The sequence below is a fragment of the Rattus norvegicus genome, chromosome 20, assembly GCF_036323735.1.
Source record: "Rattus norvegicus strain BN/NHsdMcwi chromosome 20, GRCr8, whole genome shotgun sequence".
Lineage (NCBI taxonomy): Eukaryota > Metazoa > Chordata > Mammalia > Rodentia > Muridae > Rattus > Rattus norvegicus.
In genome coordinates, this window is record NC_086038.1 from 24,154,701 (window position 1) to 24,175,176 (window position 20,476).

At 37.2% G+C, this 20,476-nt stretch overlaps 1 protein-coding gene across 6 annotated transcripts in view; it reads right to left on the reverse strand.

Moving 5' to 3' along the window:
* The window catches only part of Ctnna3 (catenin alpha 3), a 1,585,684-nt gene that overhangs the window by 541,685 nt on the left and 1,023,523 nt on the right, over nucleotides 1-20,476 (reverse strand). The gene's annotated exons all lie outside the window — the stretch shown is intronic.

Here is a 20,476-nt window from a genome sequence, read left to right on the forward strand (position 1 = left end):
GGTGGTGCTAGGAAGCAGCCACTGCAGCTCTGGTCTCTGCTTTTGTAATCTTCTATCTGCATCACATAAAATAGTGATGGGTCCAGGCACCACACTCTGGCATCGTTCAAGATACGAAGGGAAGGGCAATTCAAATACATGGATCAAATGGGGGGAGAACATGGGAGATGAGTCTACAGGACAGACAGCCCATAGAGGAATCCTTATCTCTGAAGGATTAAGGAGGGACATGGAAAAGGCAGCAAAGGGGGAAAAGAATGGGTAGAGCGAATCACCTTCAGAACTGTGGCCCAAGAAATGCATTTTGATTAACCTGCATCCATCAAGAAGCAAAACAAAACAAAACAAAACAAGAACAACAATAAAACTCCCACTAATCCACATTCCTCACTTTCCTCCTGTCCCCAAGGCTCTTGCAGGTGCCTCTCACTGGCCTTGTCCAAAGAGGCACAGAAAAAGCAAGGGCACCCCTGGCAGGTAACAGGGCAGGAGTAAGAAGTCAGCTGTGAGTGGAAAATAACCAAGCAAATTTCTTAGCTATGCTTGACTTCTGCTTCACAATTCTGTCTTTGTTACTAGTTTCTGTCCCAATGAATCAAAGTAGAGGATTTTGTTGTTGTTAATAAGAGACAATAGTACCTGTAAAAACAGTGTCCCACATTTCAGTGAATCTTCCCTAAAATCTAGTTGCATAAAAAAGAATCTTGGACATAGTATGAACAAACACACTTTGCACTATTTAATTAATCTCAAAGGCAATCATCTCAGTGTTATGACTCATTAGCTGGAAGAAAACTCATCGACAATATGTTTTGTGCACAGAAGAATTTTAATTAATAAGCTGGACACATTTATCCGGAGATTACAATAAGACATCATTATTCTCAGAACATGAACTTTGAGGGTAGGTGTTAGGATCCTGCTGAGTTACAGAGAATGAACTTAAGGATGTTAAACACGATTGCTTTGAGGCCACCAATATATCAGCCTTATGCGTCAGCTCTTAGCTATACTGACAATTGTTTATGACTACAAATCACCTGTGCCTGATGTGATATTCAAAGTACCTTAGGAAGGTAATATGAGCAATATCAGGAGTGGGTGGCAGAAAAATCATTCCAGCAATAATACAGAATATAAGGAGTTGATTCAATGCAGAGACATTACTAACAAAAAGAAGTAGGAATCTCAAAAACTTTCTTTTTAAGGGCAGTGCTATGAAGGGGAAATGGGGATAGAGAGGTTACTGCAACCTCTGAGTCAGCTACCTTTCCTGTCTTTAACAAATGCCACGTAGGTGTTAGGACTCAGTCTAATCGCATGCTTTTCCAGAAAGAAGTACAAATTACTTGGATGCAGACAAGAGAGATATACAAAAGGAACCTGACCGAAGGTGGATTCTTTTGTGGACACTTTAACAAGAAGGTTTAGGAGAGCAGGTTCCCATAGACACTGAGACCTTGGTATTAGAGAAAACCTAAAACAAATTATAATAGAAGTTAATTTTTCAAACCATTGAATCTTTTAAAAAAAAGCTAAATGCAAAAGAACAGACTGCCTAACATGCCTTTGAAAATGTTCGTGGATCACAGACAATATTTTTATATTGTCAGATAAAACCTTTTTCTGAGCTACCTGTTCTAGCATCACAGATCTTTCATCATGTAAATAAAAGAAATAATCAAATGTACATTGTTCCTCACAATGCCTTGAGCTAGGCATCTATGAGCATTCACTTAAGAAAAAAACAGCTTCGAGTAAGGAGGTTCCAAAAGAGGGCCCTAAGAGCTGGATCAATGGTCAACAGTTATGGCCACTTGCTGCTATTAAGGAGAACCTGAACTGGCTTCCTAGTCCCAAGTGCCTACATACTCCAGGACCCAGAGGTCTGGTGCATATACGTGAACACTCACGGATACCCATGGACTCACACATGTACACAAAACTAACTTACATTTTTAAAAACAAAATTGTCATGTGTTTTAATACAAATAAAATTACCTGCTCTGTTCCCTCTCTCCACCATTCCATGGCATAGTCTCAATCTGATAGTTTCTTTTTTTTATTGTTACATACATGGTATACACAGACACATACAGACACACGTATGTGTGTGAGTATGCACTTTTTTGTTGGTTGCAGCCAGCAGTTTCTATAGCTCCTTCCTTGAGGGTGAGAATCCTTAAAATTCCAACCCTTGTACTTTATACATGTCTGTCTGTTGGTATTTCCTTTGTAATAGTATATGCATCCATTTCTAGGACATACTGTTCCACAACTATCATCCTTTTATTCTGGCTTTGGCACTCTTTGCACCCCTCTTCCACAAATTTTCCCAAAGATCCAGTAGCTATGATATACATATATCTGCTGGGGCTGGGCTCCCTGCAATCTATCCATCTCTACATTTTACCCAGTTTTAAATGATCCTACCTGGATACAACATTAAATAACAACTATGACCAGCATGACAGGACATCGGTAAAGCTGGAGTAGCATTCGCAATTTGCATGGTAGTGGAAACCAACAGCTACCTAAATGGACTTCAGATCTGCTCAAAAGGAGGGGAATCATGGCTGCCAGTGGAAACCTAAAATCTTATCTTTGTATCCACAAGTAAGTAAAGCTGCCTCTTCTCATCAAAGAACCTTCTCTTTCCAACAAATGGAGACCATCAGAAAGGCAGAGAGAGGGGGAGAGAGAGAGAGAGAGAGAGAGAGAGAGAGAGAGAGAGAGAGAACGAGAGAGAGAGAGAGGGAGGGAGGGAGGGAGGGAGAGAGAGAGAGAGAGAGAGAGAGAGAATCCTGATATTCATCAGGCACAAAGATCATTCTCAATTTAGTCGATCCAATGACACATTAAACACATCATTTAAGCAAGATAATAAAGTGAGTCAAAACTTTAAAATTACTTCTGAGTATAGGCTATAATTTTGTTCTCAACTTCCCATATTTGATCAAAGTACTTCCTCAGGGACTTTCTGACATAGCAGCAAGTTCTGTTTTTAATATTCTCCTACCTATGTCTGGTCATACTTGCTAGGTTAGAAGACAGTATCCTGAACCAGCTGCCAATTCCTTCTGAGATTAAAATGTAACATTGTAACAAGCTCTTTCATTGCAGATTGGCTCCCAGCCAACCATCAGATTGAGCATGGGAAGGCCAATATAGGAATTAGGAGAAGGACTAAAGGAGCAGAAGGGGTTTGAACCCCATAGGAAGAACAATAATGTTAACCAACCAGATTCCCCCAGAGTTCTGAGGGACTAAACCACCAACCAAAGAGTATACACATACACAGAGGGACCCATGGCTCCAGTTGTATTACACATACAGTGTAGCAGAGGATTGCATTAGCTGGCATCAATGGGAGGTGAAGCCCTTGATCTTGTGGAGGCTTGATGCCCCAGTGTAGGAGAATGCTAGGGCAGTGAGGCAGGAGTGGGTGGGTTGGTGGGAGAGCACCCTCACAGAAGCAAAGGGGAGCAGGAATGGGATGGTGTTAGATGGGAAGGGGGATAACATTTGAAATGTAAATAAATAAAAAAGAAAACTATATACAGGCTTTCATAGAAACCATATCATCTCTTACACATAATTATATGTAGAAGGCAATTATGTAGGGCAACAAGGGAGCAAATATTGTTCAGTTTCTTAGACAAAGAAATGGGCTCAAGATGATAAAGCAAACTCAAAGTCTTATAACTGAGATCCCTGATTGTGGATTTATCTCATCTAACTCAGTAACAACCTATTGAGTAGGACTCCTGTCATAACCAGATGATACATGAGGTCAATGCACCATAGAATAGACAGATGAACAGCTGTTACCAGGTTACACAGGCCAGTTTTATATCAGAGTCTGTGTTCTTGATATCACCCAAGAGTTATCAAATCCTGTGGACATCTCATTTCTCTGTAAAGCCTTCTATGTATAAGTAAAACTTAACAATTACTTGAGTGTAAGTAACAATACACACACACACACACACACACACACAAGTCTGCATGCACACACAGAGGCACAGAGAATGGGGCCATTAACAAACTAACATAAACCATGTGTATTTACTTTTTTAAAATATTTCTTTCCAGATAAACGTGTAGTCCAGGTTAGCCTCAAATTTTTTCTTCAGTCAAAGATGGAAAGGGTGACCTCGAACATCTGTTCTTCCTGTCTCTACCCCCCAAGTGCTAGGATTACAAGCATGTGCCACTCCACAAGATTTAGATCCACATCTCACACTCATTTCCTCTCTCTCCGTCTTTTACCTCTTCCTTCCATATGGGAGGACACACAGGTGTCACAATGTAGCCCAGGACAGACTGAAACTAGCTACATAGTCCAGAATGAACTTCAATTCTTAGATATCTTCTTGCTTCTGCCTCTCAAGTGCTTGGAATTACAGATTGGTACCACCTCCCCTGGTTAATTATCTTATTCTCTGTAGCTAGAACGTCACTTATATCATGAGTAAAATAAAAGCCAAAATAAAAAAAACAATCTAGATATGGTTGATAATCGAATCCTAAATTTTAACTGGGGAGAGAGGGAAAAACCAAATAGGTGAATGGATGAAAGTAAGAAAAAATAGAATGAAGGGAAGAGACGAGAGAGAGAGAGAGAGAGAGAGAGAGAGAGAGAGAGAGAGACTAGACACAATTCTCCATTTTTATCTTTGAAAATGTCCCACAGAATAAATTTTATGTTCAGAAGAATCTACAGGTCTTTGCAAAGAGAGGGGAAGCAGAGTCTTGAAGATGTTCGTTTTTGTGCACTGCATGACATGAGATACTCCGCCCCTCTGCAGTGTCTCCTGTCATCTGCCACAGACATGTGTGTAAATATCAGCCCTGCAGACAGACTGTTTGCGCCACTTTGAGGATAACCTGCCATCTGCTGATCACTTGCCTAGAGTCTGAATTATAGTTTCCCATGTGTTTCCTTTAAGGACAAGTGATAGGAAGGGTTCTAGAGACAGATATATGAGCAGATTAACACCATATTCTGAAGTAGCATAGCAAGAACAGTATATGTGAATGTATGACGCCATTTATTGAAGTTTTTATTGGATATTGGGAGGGAGAGAGAGAGGGAGGGAGGAGAGAGAGAGAGAGAATCCTTTTATGACTGAGATGAAATGCAAACTTCTTGCCCATAATGGGATGTATTTTTCTAAAAATTTGGAGAATTTACTGATGTTCTGGGGTGACTCTTTTTCAGTGTTAAGTCTAGCATAGTAGATCCACCTAAATTAAATCACAGGAAAAATTCTAGTAACTTTCAATATTTTTGAATAAGCAAATGTCAAAAAGCACAATTCTAACATCATGTAAATGTTGTGACTGAATACTAGGGATGTTCATGGCCCATAACTTCAGGTGAAGCATCTGTCTCCTACCTTCAATGAGAAAAGAAGTAGCATTTTTATGTTTAAAATTAATAGCTTGGACGTTTCAGAATCACAGGGAAAATACAAAGTGCTTTAATGCAAAGTGCTTTGCAAAATCTTGCAGGAATCCATCCAAATCATTACATAAAGAAAAACACATGTGAGAAATTTTCCTTCATGTCTCAGCTACTGAACTGCCTATTCATTTTGCCTGCTGAGAATCTGCAGTGTTCAGCACGATGGATATTGGCAGATACAGAAGTGTCCTTTCTATTTTAACATTTCCTAATCTCATTTGTCAAACAGATTGGCCATGGAGGAGTTCAGAATATTATTTATTTATAATAGTTAGCTATTAGTCATTTCTCTACTGTTGAGAACAGCTTTTTATGTAATGTATTGTGTGTGTTATTGCATTGTATATGTGAGGGTATGTATCCATATGCTATAGCATGCATATGGAGGTCAAAGGATAGCTTTTGAGTATTGGTTTACTCCAATCAAACTCTGGTTGTGAAGCTTGCACAGAGCCATCTCTGTGATGCCCCAGACCAATTCAATGTATGGTAAATATCATTAATTTCTAAATGAACACATAGTCTTTAGAATGCTAATGAACCATCATCTGTTGCACATTCAGAGTAAGAGCATCCTTTTCTGAACTGTAAACAAGGATTCATTTACTATGATATATAATAAAAACATTTAACATGTCCCTAAAACAGACTGGTTTCCTCCTCAAAGGCTTCCGTGTGTGCTGAATTAATGCAGAATTGAACAGAGATTAAAACCAATACTGATTTATTTGTTTCAATTCTCTTTCTTGTTACTTTAACTCTGAAGGTAATTTACCCCTGAAATGTCCCTATGGTAAGTGAGGATCCCCAAAGGCAAATCATGATATGAAGAAAAATGGAACAAAATGATCACAGTGACAGACACTAGTTACAAGGAAAGCAATGGAGGCTGGGATAGAACTTGGTTATTAGAGTACTGGTCTACCTTGTACCAAACCTTGGGTTAGATCCCTAACACAGTATAAACTTGGTATGGATGCTCACACCTTTACTGCAGAGAGATAAAAACAGAGGTATCAGAAGTCCAAATATTTGTTTATCGTTAATGTTGCCTTTTGCTTGTTAGAGTAGATAATTGTTAGGCGCTGCTGTGTTTCCCATACTTGGACTAAAAAAAAGTGATTTTGTTGAGGTTCTTTATTTTGTTATAGTATGAATTCACATGCTCTTATTATTTTTGATATGTACTTTGATTCTCAGTGTTGAATACATAAAATAGAAAAAACCCGAGGGATCTTATCAGTGTGTTATTCCTGATGATTCAAAGTTCGTTGCTGAACTGGCCTCTTCTGATCCTTTTTAATCTTATTTCTAAATAGTGCATGGGATGCTTATTTCTAAGCATCAGAATTACAGTAGAAAGTCTGCCCATTCCGTCTTTTTGGCAGTCCTATTGTTCTAGCCATGTAGCATGATAAATCATTCCTATTTTTATACTGTAATCCTTTGATCATCAATTAAGGCTATATGATATGTTTGACAGTTCTAATTCAGTATCTATTAAAGAGCTTTAAATTCTATTCATATATAGCAATAGTGGAAAATAAAAGAGTGATATTACCAGTATGACAGATTTTCTATAAATTTCTTTCTTTGCAAATGGAAATAACAAATTGGTTTTAATAGTAAGTTTAATTTTTCTGTTAGGGTTCATTCATTTTTAATTCAATAGACATCTATTCACAGTAATGTAAAAAATCCTGACTGAATTAATATAATTTGAATGATATGTGTTCTGTTTATCTGTGATGTTGATAATCTGATAAACTCCAATAAGTCTATCAAAGTTCTTGGTTAGACTAGCTTTCCTTGATGCTCAGTTAAGAATAATTTACATGCTCTGATGAAAGAAGTTTATTTCAGCTGTTTTGATAAACCTTATGTGTCTTGAAGGCAGACAACTTCATGGTATAACATCATACATATGTGTGTGTGTATATATATATATATATATATATATATATATAGAGAGAGAGAGAGAGAGAGAGAGAGAGAGAGAGAGAGAGACTTGTTATAAAGTTCAAAATGTTCTTGAGCTCATATTTCTCTTGCTTCAGTGTTCAGAGTGGGATTATGCACACATTTGCCTCTGTGCCTGGCTTAGTAGTCTCAAAACACCTGCAATTTACCATGGCTCCATGTCACAGCATAAGGGTAGAGACTGATAAATGCATGAATTTGGAAACTGTTTATTTCATTTTATTGACTACATATCACTCCATGCATAATACAGAGTCAAAGACATGTAGAAAGCATCCACACACATAAAGGAAAATGAAAGGGCAAGTTTAAAGTATCTATGGGCACAGAATTCTGCAAAGTAACTAGAGAGCAAGGGCTCTCTAGGAGTGATTAGATAAACAGGTGACAAGGTTGTGCCTAGTATTAAGGATTTGAGAGACTCTAGAGATAAAAAGGGCATTTGTCTGAGTCGAGGGATGTTGTATGCAATGCCTTGGGTCCAAAGGGCAGATCTACTACAGCAATTTATTAAGTCAGGTAATGAATAATAACCATTCATTCATGTTTTCAAGGGAGGAGTGCCCTTAACTATTTCACTTAGAATATATTTTATTTTTCTTTTTTCCAAGTTTTACTTGCTTTCTGAACTTTATTTTGTCCTGAAGTTGATTTCTGTCTTCTTTACAAAGGTCTACTTTTACCCATAGATACATAAATACCCTTGATTAATAAAATCTCCCACCTAGATAGAAGTAGGAAGGAAAAGAATGGGAAGAAAAATGCAGACAGAAGGTAACGTTTCCAGATACTTAATAAAATTCCTTAATTTCGCTCTGTGGCAGTACGCAGCCAAATGCACTAAGAGAATTGGTAGTTTTAGTGAGTCAGCACCCAAGCTAAATATCTAAGCAACTGTCCAAAGGAAGTAAGAAAGGGACATGCTCCAGGTACAGGGAAAATAATAATATCCCATGTATTGACATTTTCTCCTTATAAAACACTCTGGCTGTGTTTCTCTATACCATTCTGTATTTGTATCAGAAAGGGCACTCTGGCAGAGGAGCAGATTCACACATGTGCCCAGGTCAGTTGGGCGACATGGGTGGCAATACTTTTGTTTCTGTTTTCAAGAGTCGAACTAACTTTAAAAGATAAGTGTGCACAGGTTGAGTCATATTAATATTAACAGAAATAATGACAGGTTTAATCTGTTTTAAAATAAACAGCTTAACATTTTTTGACTCATTGGTAGCTTCCATTTCTTTTAGCTTTAGATAAAACCACAATAAGGGGAAAAGAGTGTTTATTAGTTGAAGAGAAGGACCATCCCACATGTTTGAAAAGAAATAAAAAATAAAGTGGGCTGTGTTCAAGGTGATGCACTCACTCTCATAAGAAATCTTGGATAAGATTCCCTAGAAAAAAATAACAAAGTCATGCAAAACTGTTTTCCTCAGGATTACAAAGAAATAATATTTGAATACAAATATTCGTAGCACAAGCTTAAAATTCTGAAGGTCACAAACTGATAATTCAAGGACATTGTTTTGAGTGAGATATATGTATATAGTGTTTGAAGGTTTTCCACCAGTTTGGATTTTAATATGTTATAGACTTTCTGAAATTCTACAAAAGTTAACTCTGGAAGGAATTGGGGGATTTTGAGCAAGTCCTTTCATTTCTTTTTCTTTTTTTTTTTTTCCGGAGCTGGGGACCGAACCCAGGGCCTTGCGCTTCCTAGGCAAGCGCTCTACCACTGAGCTAAATCCCCAACCCCGTCCTTTCATTTCTAAGAGGGGGTTGTAAGGTTCTATGTTTTAAGATTTAAGAGCCAAGTTCAATTCTAAATTGGCACTAAAAAAACGTCTGTAGCACCTATGTCCACAATAAAAGCTACGTTTTTTATTTTCATTTTTGACTCTGATGAAATATAAAGTAACTGTAAGAGTACTAAATACCAGAAAAATGCCTCTTAAATATTTGATTTTGAGGCAAAAATTAAAATGAATGGTCTTCTTACTTTCATCTATATGTACCAGTATTCAATCCACTTAGAAATGAGTTATGCTAAAATGTATAAAACCAGGAATGGGGAAAATGACTCTGAAGTCAATGTTACATTTGAATCAATAAAACAAAAATAATCATTAATGATGCTCCAGCATTTATTTTCAACTTTTTATAATTTAACTTAGAAAATGTAATTTACGCAATACAGTAGTTACATCATTCCTAACACTCCCTGTCCCCAGTCCAATTCCTCCTTGTCCTCACTGTGCCCTCTGAAATTGTACATGGCTTCATCTTCTATAATTATTTTATACACACACACACACACACACACACACACACAAACACACACACACTTATTATAAGGAGATCATTTAGTGTTCTTCTTATGTATGTGTGTTTATTGTTGAACACATAGGATTAGATGATCTATACCACAGTTATGTAGTCAAGGGACAATGCTAAAATTAGTTATACTTAGCTGGATTTCTGCAGGAGTAGGCAGTCTTAAGGAACTGTAATCACAGAGACCATTCAATACACCATTCACAGATAATATAATTGACCAATAAAGAAAATGGATGGTACGTGTCAGATGTTAAAGAAGTGGCATGTGAAAGGTATCTGGAGGACTTGAATTGTTTGTACAAGCCAGAAGCACAGGCTTGTTCTCCTGGCACAATACTGTTTATACAGGTAACTGGGCAGAAGAGGTTTATAAATGAGAAGTATTTTCCTATCTCCTCTTGGTAGAGAAAGCAAAGTGTTTTTATCCTGTTTTTCTGACAGTTCCTTCAGCAGTACTGAAGCAGGGAAGAACAGAGCCCCATCTGTATCATTTTAAGAACTTGAATTGGTTCCTGGAAACGTATACAATTGCCCTTGAGAAAGAGCAGCTCCCGAAAGCTGGAAAACTATTGGTCAATCAACAAGTGTTTATTGAACACTCCAGTTCTGTGTTCAGAACACTATGGTGTTGGGTTGGAATATGATCCCCACTGAGGATTGTGGAAGAAACGCTATTGGAAAGTACACCAGTGTGAAGAGAGACACAGACTTTAAGTTCTATTTGCACAATTACATCTCAGAAAGGAGAGTCGTTTCAGAGTAGAGGACCCTGAAGGCAAATTGAGGCCGAATAGTAACATCCAGAATCTCTAATGGAGAAAAATTGCTTTGTTCCATCACATTTAAAGGTGTGATTTTTGTCTACTTAATTATATAAGCTTGACACACAAATTTCAGTCTGTACCACAGGCTGGCCTGCAACTTGTTACATAGAGAGGGAGAGGGCTAGGTTCAACCTTGTGATGATCCTCAGAGCTCTGAGTGTTAGGACTACAGGCATGCTGCCATGCCTGGTAGATAGTGGTCATTCATAGGAGCTTATTCTATTGTTAGGATGCTCTGACTCCAAGAAAGTTTCTTTTGCTGTTGATCTTTTATTCTCTGTTCTACTCATTTGTCTTGTGTCCTCAAATTCTGTCATTCCTCATGTGGGAGAAATGCAAAAGAACACTAATTCTCTCTGAAACACCTTCCCTTTGTTCAGTCAACTATGCTCAAGGCACAATCTTGATATTTTCAACATTCTATGCTCCATACATTGTCGAAATTCATATGACAACCATGCACAGTACAATCTTCAAAATAAACATGACCAATGAGAACACACAGGAAAATTATTTTCCTTGATCTGGTACTTGATCTGGTTCTTCTGTAAGAGTCTATAGTTTTGTAGGCTCTTATGTCACCTCTCAAGCTCAGGTTCACTTTAGGGAATGTTCGGTGACCTTTACCAAAACTGCAATCAAGAAAATCTTAGGAAGTCATAGATATTATGGATTCATTTAATTTGGACATAAACTTTATAGCTATTGCTGTTAAATGTTCCTTGTTTTCTGAGTCATTCGTCTACCTTGGCAGGATATGATGAGTCATGGCTCATATATACATTAGCTCTTCCTTTTAGATTTATATTGACTACAAATCTAATTACATTACTGGGGTTTCAGAGGATGTTTATAATGAAACATTATCAAGTTGCTTTGAAACTGCTAAAGAGGTAATATAAAGAAACCGTTCATTGGAATTTTTAAGACATAGCAGATTCTCAATAAATGCTAGATTCCTTCACAGAAATATTCAAGAAAGTATGACAAAGTATGGATATCCTTCAGAATAATATTTTTTGTTAAAACAGTTTCTATTTTTTCTGGAATAGTTCTAGTAAATTAATATAAAACTTCAATATTTTTCCATCTCTTGTCTCTTATATTTATCAAGGTCTCTGTATATATATGAAACAAATGAGTTAATATTAAAAGTGTTAGATTTTATTTAATAAAACATAACAGCTTTAAACATACATACATACATACATACATACATACATACAATAATAAACTCATTGATTGGAAAGTATTGGATAGACAACATGTTTATGGAGCATTAAAAATATAAAACGCAATAAGATCTTGACAGAATTGTTATTAAAAATTTGAACAGTGAATGGGGGAATAGAATTCAAATATGAAGAGCTTGATTTGTGTTTTTGTGAGGTGTGAAATTCTGGGAAATTCATGATGGGTTTCAAAATACCAGAGCAAGGCTGAGCTAGTACTTGTTACTCTACTAAGGAGTTGAAGGAAACAGAAGAAAGCATACAGTTTTCCATACATAGTAAAAAAGGTAGGCAGGCAGTTATAAAAAATCTCATAAATATGAAGTATGATGAAAAAGGAGAACACTCCTCCACTGCCGATGGGAGTACAAACTTGTATAGCCACTTTGGAAATCAATATGGTGGTTTCTCAGAAAAAACTGTAATTGATCTATCTCAAGACCCACTATAATACCACTTCCGGTCTAATACCCAAAAAGGATGCTCCATTTTACCACAAGGACACTTAATCAACTATGTTCATACAAGCTTTATCTATAAACAGCATGTTTCAGAAACTGGCAACAACCTAGATGTCCCTCAATCAAAAAAAGGATAAAGAAAATGTGGTATATTTACACAATGAAGTATTTCTTAGCTGTTAAAAAATGACATGAAAATTGAAGGCAAATGAATAGAACTAAAAAAAGGAAAACATCGTGAGTGAAGAGACTCAGAAAGACTTGGTATTAGTGGATGTTGGCTGCGAAGTAAAGGAGAGACATGGAGAGACATGCTGTAATCCATGACTATCCAGGTCCAGAGAGGCTAACTAAGAAAGAGCACTCAAGGTGGTATGCATGAGTGTCTCTGGAAAGAGACAACAATAGATTTCGCTGGTGGACAGAGAATGGTTGGAGATGGGAAGAGAACAGATTGGGGCGGGGGCAAGAATGCTCAGAATGAAAACTGGAAACGTCGGGTGCACTTCAGGGGTAAGGTAGAAACTTAGTGCAACACAAGTTCTCTGGAATCTCTGAGTGTAACCCTAGCAAAGTCTCCTGATAATGGGAGACACAGAGCCTGAACCAGTCGACTTCTAGAATCGGGCAAAGCTTACAATGGAGGGGTTGAAACATCAACACAATCACAAAACCTTATACCTACAGTTTGTCCTTTTTGCAAAATATGTTAGAGTGAATATGGCACAGAATATGTTCAGCCAATGACTAGTCTAACTTGTGACCCAGATCACCAGAGGGAGCCTAGTCCTGACACTGCCAGGAACCATAGGCTGAATAGCCCAGAGACCTAGGATAGAATCAAACACAACGGCCAAAAAAAATAGTCAATGAAATGATTTCCAATGATACTCTGTGATGCTTATAGACCATGGATAATCATCATCAAAGAGGTTTCATCTAGCAACTGATAGGAGTGGATGCAAAGACCCATAGTCAGACATTAGGCAATTAGTAGAGCTCAGAGAGTCCCATAGAAAGAGGTGGGAAAAAGGACTGTAAGACACAGAGGGATCAAGGACACCCACAGAATCCACTAACAAGGGCTAATTGGAGCCCACAGAGACAATCAGGGAGCCTGTATATGTCTGAACTAGTTCTTCTGAATATATGGTTGTGTAGTTTAGTGTTCTTGTGGAACTCCTAACAATGGGAGTGGGGGCTGTCTCTTACTCTTTTGCCTGCTTTTGGGAACTTTTCCTCCTACTGGGTTGTCCTCTCCAGCCTTGTTATGTGGGCCTAACCCTACTGTAACTTGTTATGCCATGTATATTTGCTATTCCTGGGAGGCCCGCTCTTTTCTGAAAGGAAATGGGGGAGGAAATGATCTTGGGGAGAGAGGAGTGGGTAGAGGACAGGGAGGAAAGGAGGGAGGGGACTGCAGCCAGAATTTAAAATATGAAAGAAGAACAAATAAAAAGGAGAAAATAAAATAAAATAATTGTAATCACTGAATTCAAATTAATAAACATCAAGGTTAGAGTAAAAGTTAGTGAAGAAAATAAGTTCATGAGCTCATTATCTATAGAGGATAAAGAAGACTAAGAGAAAGAGTACTTTCAGGACCTTGCTACTGAAGGGAGAAAGGTCAAGCTTTAGAGAATATGGCAGATAAACAAACTCCCTGTGGGTAGACCTTGGGCAGTATTGTTCCAGTATTGTTCATACCATCCAGGATTGACTGGAAACTTGAACTCAAAGGATCCACCCTCAGTTATGTAGATTTGCAGCAGCATTGTGCTGCAAAATGTCAACAGAATGTTTACTAAATGACTTTCTCCTAATGTGGCATACAGCATTATGAGTTACAGTAACTCATATCCTCTAGGTCTGAATCCTACCTCCTTAGCACCTTTCACCCTCAACATAAGCAAATTATGACATCTTGGGAAACCCATGTTGTTATCTTTACAAATTGTACAAGAGTACAAAAGGCCAAATTTCTCTTTACAGGCACAAAAGAGCAGAGAATATAGAGATGAGATATGGTACTTGGTAAAAAGTCACGCATGAGAGATAAGGGTAAAGGAGTAACTGTCACATAAAATAGACATTAGGTAAAATAAAAATCAAAAGTTCACAAAAAGCATATGAGGTCCTTAAGTAACAAAATGCCAGATTTCAATAAGATACACAGCTTTCTATATTCTATATCCAGTACTAGGATGCAGAAAGACAAGAGAAAACCAAAGGTAGTAGCAATACAATATACTGCAAGAAACATAAAATCGTCATTGTCAACATGGATTATAGACCACCTTGCAGAAAACTGCTATTAAGAGAATCGAGAAGCACCACAGACCAGCTAGCCTGTATAAATACATCCAGATCACTCCATCCAACAGCAAAATGTACACTTTCTTCATAAGCATGAAGCAGTCATCCCATAATATGAGTCCTGTAATATGCTAGAATCTGGTTAGGCATTTGTAAATGATTATGGATGAAGGTGGCTGCAAACATTAAAAATACAGCTAACATATGATTTGCAGAGGGCACTTGTGGAAGTTTATCCAAAGGAGGTCAGAGTAGCTCAGAGACATCATGTTCATCATAGAACTGTTCATGATACCAGTAACAGGGAGACAACAACCTAAAGTGTGTCAACAGATAAACTGATACATATATATATATATACACTCAGATATTCAGCCTTGGGAAGATGAATACATCCTGCCATTTTTAGAGGCATGGGTGCATCTGGCAGGCAGCCTAAGTGAAATGAAATAAATGCAACACAACAGATTCTGCATGATGCTGCTACTGTGTGAAATCTGAAATCCTTAAAAAAAGAAGCAGAACAGAGCAGCCATTGCCAGGCACTTTCTAGGAGAAGACAACAGTCGAAGTGTATGTGTTCAATTTGTGCAGTCCTCTATACAACCTAGACCAACAGCAACAGTAGCTTTCTGGAAGCTTAAAACTTATAAAGAGGTTAATTCTTCTGCTGAGGGTCCTTATCAAGTTATAATAATTAAACAAAATGCAATAGATTTAAGGAAAATTTTGTTAGGTGATAAACATATGTGCCTACCTGATGGAGATAATAGTCTCATGTCTATGTACTTACCTACAAACTTATCAAATTTGTATACATTAATTATGTACAGTTTTTCACATATTAAAATACATTAATAGAGCACCTTACAAATTATCTTGTCTTGGCACTAGAAAGGTGACTAAGTGGCTAAGAGAAAGTAATGATTTCTAGAGGACCTAAGCTTGGTTGTGTACACATATATTGGGTGGCTCATAACTTTCTGTAACTCTAACTTCAGGGGGTTGTGTTCCTTCCACAGGTACCTGCACTTAGATATCCTGAAAATTATTTTAATGTATTCTCAATGAAAAAAAATTATAACCAGATGCATGTTTACTGCAATATGTACAATGCCTGGGAAAATGTCTTCTATGGGACTGCTCAGTAAGGATTTGCAGGTGACTGAAAAATAAAATATCTCTCAATGAATGCTCAAATTAATTATTTGTTTTGAAATCTCTGCCTTAAGATTGGGCACAAATAGCTGCAACAATTGGCCCCATTATATTTTTGTTCAGAGTGGTTTTCATTTACTTGTCTTAGAACCTCATGATTTAGAGGAAACACTTGAGAGGAACTCGAGTCTTACTATTTATCGGCAGCTAGAAATGTAACTGACAGAGAAGCAAAGACTTCACAGGAAGGTAGCTGCCATGTCTTTATCAATGCGCCAAGAGGATTTGGTTAACAGTCCTCTGCCAAGGCAGACTTCGGATTTTACTTAAGAATTCAATAAAAAAATCTTCCTGTTGATAGGCAGTTGTATTGTTCATTGGCTGTGGTATTCTTATATTTCTAACCCTTTTCTCTAAGTTCAACATCAAATTAGTCTACACATTTCTACCCAGAGCTCTTCTCTTAGATTGGCATGAGACTTGTTTGAAAGCCAGACTCTGTTCTTAATATAGCTGACCTATTATTTGATTACCTATTGAATCTCTCTTTCTATAAAACAACGCTACTTAGGAAAGTGCAAGTGGACTCTCAAGTTGCTGAACAAGTGAGCAAGGGGAATTTCAATGGCAATCAAGTGCTTCACTACCACAGAGCTCCTAAAATACCGACTCGATTTTCCTTTCCTTTCCTTTCCTTCCTTCCTTCCTTCCTTCCTTCCTTCCTTCCTTCCTTCCTTCCTTCCTTCCTTCTTGTTTGCCTCCTTTCATTATAAAAACTTGAGATGGAAAACAAATTCAAAGGTTTTAAAAGCAAGGAATTTCCAATGTTCTTGATCATTTCATATAAACACTCGGTTCAAATAAGTCAGTTTTTTAGCCTGTGTCTTTCATAAACATTACATAAGTCATGCCAGCCCCCCTCCATAAAGAAGAGTAAGCACACTATCCTTTTGGGTTCTCAGTCTACTTGGAAACAATGATTAAGAATTTGAAAAGACTTATTTTATATCCAACCATTCACTTGTATTTAATGACTTAAAAATCTTAGGGGAAATATGTAAAATGGTACAAAGTCTTTGGAGATGAAGACATTATGAATAAAAGCAAATGAGAAGAAAAGATCAAGTTTTACAAATCCTAGACTAGTACAGCTGCTGAGGTAAATGTAATTTTCTTATATGTCTTATATGTCTTATATCGTATATGTAATAAGATATATGCATTGATTTCAATCATTTAACTGCTGGGAGACCCAGTGTTCTGAACTAAGTTTTGTTTGAAGACAGTATGTTGTATAAACTGAATGTGGTGATGCATGTCTCTAATCCCAACACATGGGTGGTACAGATGGGAATATTGACAGTTTGAAACTATCCTGAAGGATAAAGTGAGAATTTATCTGAAAACAAAACAGAATTGAAGCATACATCTATGGCTCAAAAGTGAGGAATATTATAAGAAAGATTGCTTTTTTTAAAACAAAATAGACTGAATACTTCGCAATAGTCTAATACTTCAAGCTTAATCAAATGAATTTTCCTAATAGCATTATTAAGTGTGTTAAAAGGGGCCAACTACTATGTGAAATGTGAACCTTTATAGCCAGCTACAGAAAATGCTCTAAATTTTAAATACAATCTCTGAGGGATATTAAGAATTTGAAGTTACTATATAGAAAAATAAGAGTTAGCATGTTAATTTATCAATTTTTTCTCAAGCAATAACTGTTACATAAAGAAGGATGGTAAATAAAAAAATTTATTCCAGCTCTCCTGCATGCTGGTTGCAGTGTAATCTTATAGAACACACCCAACTTCTCCAGAATTAAGTTTTACTAATGCATGCTGGTATAAAGAAATGGTAGGGCCTGTTGTAATCATACCACAGTATACTAAGTGCCAATAATATTGTCATCTTTATAAAGTTGCAAAGGCCTGATAGTCTAAAATAGAAAGACAAAATGAATCCCGTACCCAATATTGTATTCAAAATCCTTTGACAAACTCTTTATAACTTTTTGGACAGTAAAGACAAACATTAAAAATGTTGTGCTTACAAATAGAAATTTATGAATAAATGAAGTTTCCCGGTTAACTCTAAAATCAAAAATAATGTTAGTTATCAGATCCTTTAGAATCTATTTTCTGAATCCCTAATCTTGCATAACCTAACTAATAAATCTGAAGCTCATCCATATACAAAAAAATGTGTCAAGTCACTTATATGTGGGAACACGTTTTTGTATATATGAAATATGTCTACACCATCTGAATAAAGCAGCCATATAACTTAGATGCCTAAGGGATGGTATCCTTTCCACAACAGGAAAGTTACCCACAGCTTCAGAAATTTATTAGTACATTCTGAAGGAGAATTTGGCTTTAGTGCAGTTTCAAAGACTAAGACAAAATGAGAAGTATGTTTTAAGAATCTTAACACACTTTACCCTTCATTATGTAGAGCAGAATTTTGTTGCGTGATAAAGACAGTTGAAAAGTGAGCAAGCCAGAGAGGTCACGGACGCCACAAGAAGGCCTACAGAGTCAAGGAACCCGGAAGCATGGGGGCTCACAGAGCCTGGGTCACCAACCATGGAGCATGCCAGAACTGGGCCTAGACACCTACACATTTGTAGCAAGAATGGAACTTAGTCTTCATGTGGCCACATTACAAATGGAGCAGGTGCTATCTCACTCTCTGTTCCCTGCCATTGGATTCTCTTCCCCTACATGGATTTTCTGGTGGGGCCTCAATAGGAGATTATGTGACCAGATGTCTTTGGGTGGGGTGGTACCCAAGAGAGGCTCCCTTTCTCTAAGAAGCAGGGGAGGTGACAGTGGAGGAAAGGATTTGTAAGGGTCAGACTTGGAAGAAAGGAGAGAGAGGCCTGTGGTCAGTATGTAAAATGAATAAAAATTATTGGTGAAAAAAAGTGGGTTACAACCCATTTGGCATTTCCTTGCTATTCCCTAAAATCAATATTTTACCCTCATTTTACCCTAAAATAATTTATTCTTTCTATATAGGCATGATCTCATGAAGTTCTGTTTCGGATCCTGTGCGCTGCCTTTTTTGTACCTCTACCTGAAGTTGTCTTTGTTCCTTGAGTGTGCAAAATCATCCAAAACTTTACCCTGCTAAACATCATCTACAACAACAACCTCAAATCAGAAACAGTAATAACCAAATGAAAGATAATAGTTGGTTTATATTAAAAGTTTTGCACATTTGTTCTCTTTGTTATTGATAATGAGACTGATGGGACAGGGTCTTTCCATGTCCTTGAGGGTGGACCTGAAACTGTAACCTTCTACTTCAACTGCTTTGTGCTTAAGTGATTGACATGTACCACTCCACCCAGCATACACAGATCTGTGTCATTATCCTTGTAACACTGAATTTCCCAAGATATTGCCTTAACCAAAGCATATTTCAAGAGTCTAGAGGTTACTGGCCAGTCCTGACCTTTGGTTCACTGTGATGTGTGGTGTACACTCTCTCTTCTTAATGAGAATGCAGGCAATATTCTGCATTTCAATTGGGGCTTAGAGGTCACAGGCACTGTCAATTACAACACTTGGAATGAGGATCCAGTGTCGACCAGCTACAGGCTATAATTTTCCATGTTTGTCATAGCACGAGAAAATGGATAAACAATTGGTTAGATTTTATAAGGTCCTCAGGTCAGCAAAATTGACATGAGAGACTGTAGACGTTTTCAGGATGCTGCGTCACTAGTGGTGTTCATATTCATCCACAAAACAGAGTTCTTAAGAGAAACAACCATAGACATTCTCTATTTGGTCAAATGGAATGGTTCAATTTTTTTTCAGTTTAAAGCTTTACAATAGTTACTAACAAATATTTTGGGTACTAACATTACTCCCTAAATACATAGAGAAACCTCAAATTTTAAAGGTATATTTAAAATGTTATCTTGTATAGTTAACCTCTTTTGGCTGGACTTCACCTTCTAGAACCACAGGGAATAAATAATCTCAGATGATCAAAGTCAAAAGAATGGAAGCACACACACACACACACACACACACACACACACACACACACACATTACCACCACCACCACCACAACAACAACAACAGCAGCAACAACAACAACCACAATCACCAACAGCAAAATATCAAGAATCAATAATTATTGTCCATAGAGCTCTTTCAATATCTATGGCCTCAATGCCCCAATAAGAACATATTTATCATAGATACTAGAAAATACATCCCGAGTGAAATATTCTAAGCCCAGAAATACAAATATGATATGTATTCACTTATATGTGGAGATGAGCTTTTAAGCCAATGATAATCAAGCTACAGTCCATAAAGGCACACAGGATGGGTACAGAGTAAGAGACTAGAGCAGATGGGTAGAGCCTATTATTAAAGGGAATTAGAATTAGAATAGATTTTTATGAATATATGAGGGGTCTAGAATTGGAGTATCAAGTGGGGAGTGGACTTGAGTTGTGGAAGAAAATATAGAGTCAGTAGAATTAATAGACATTTGAGGGGTGGTATGGGAACTTAATACAATAGAAATTTCCAAAAAAAATACATATACGAAGGTGATCTAAATGTAATTGGTAAATAATGGGGGAGAAATTGTTCCTACTGATCATTTCTTGTCACCAAGTACAAAGCTTCCAGTACCAGTTCTAAACCCAGACTGTGGCCAAG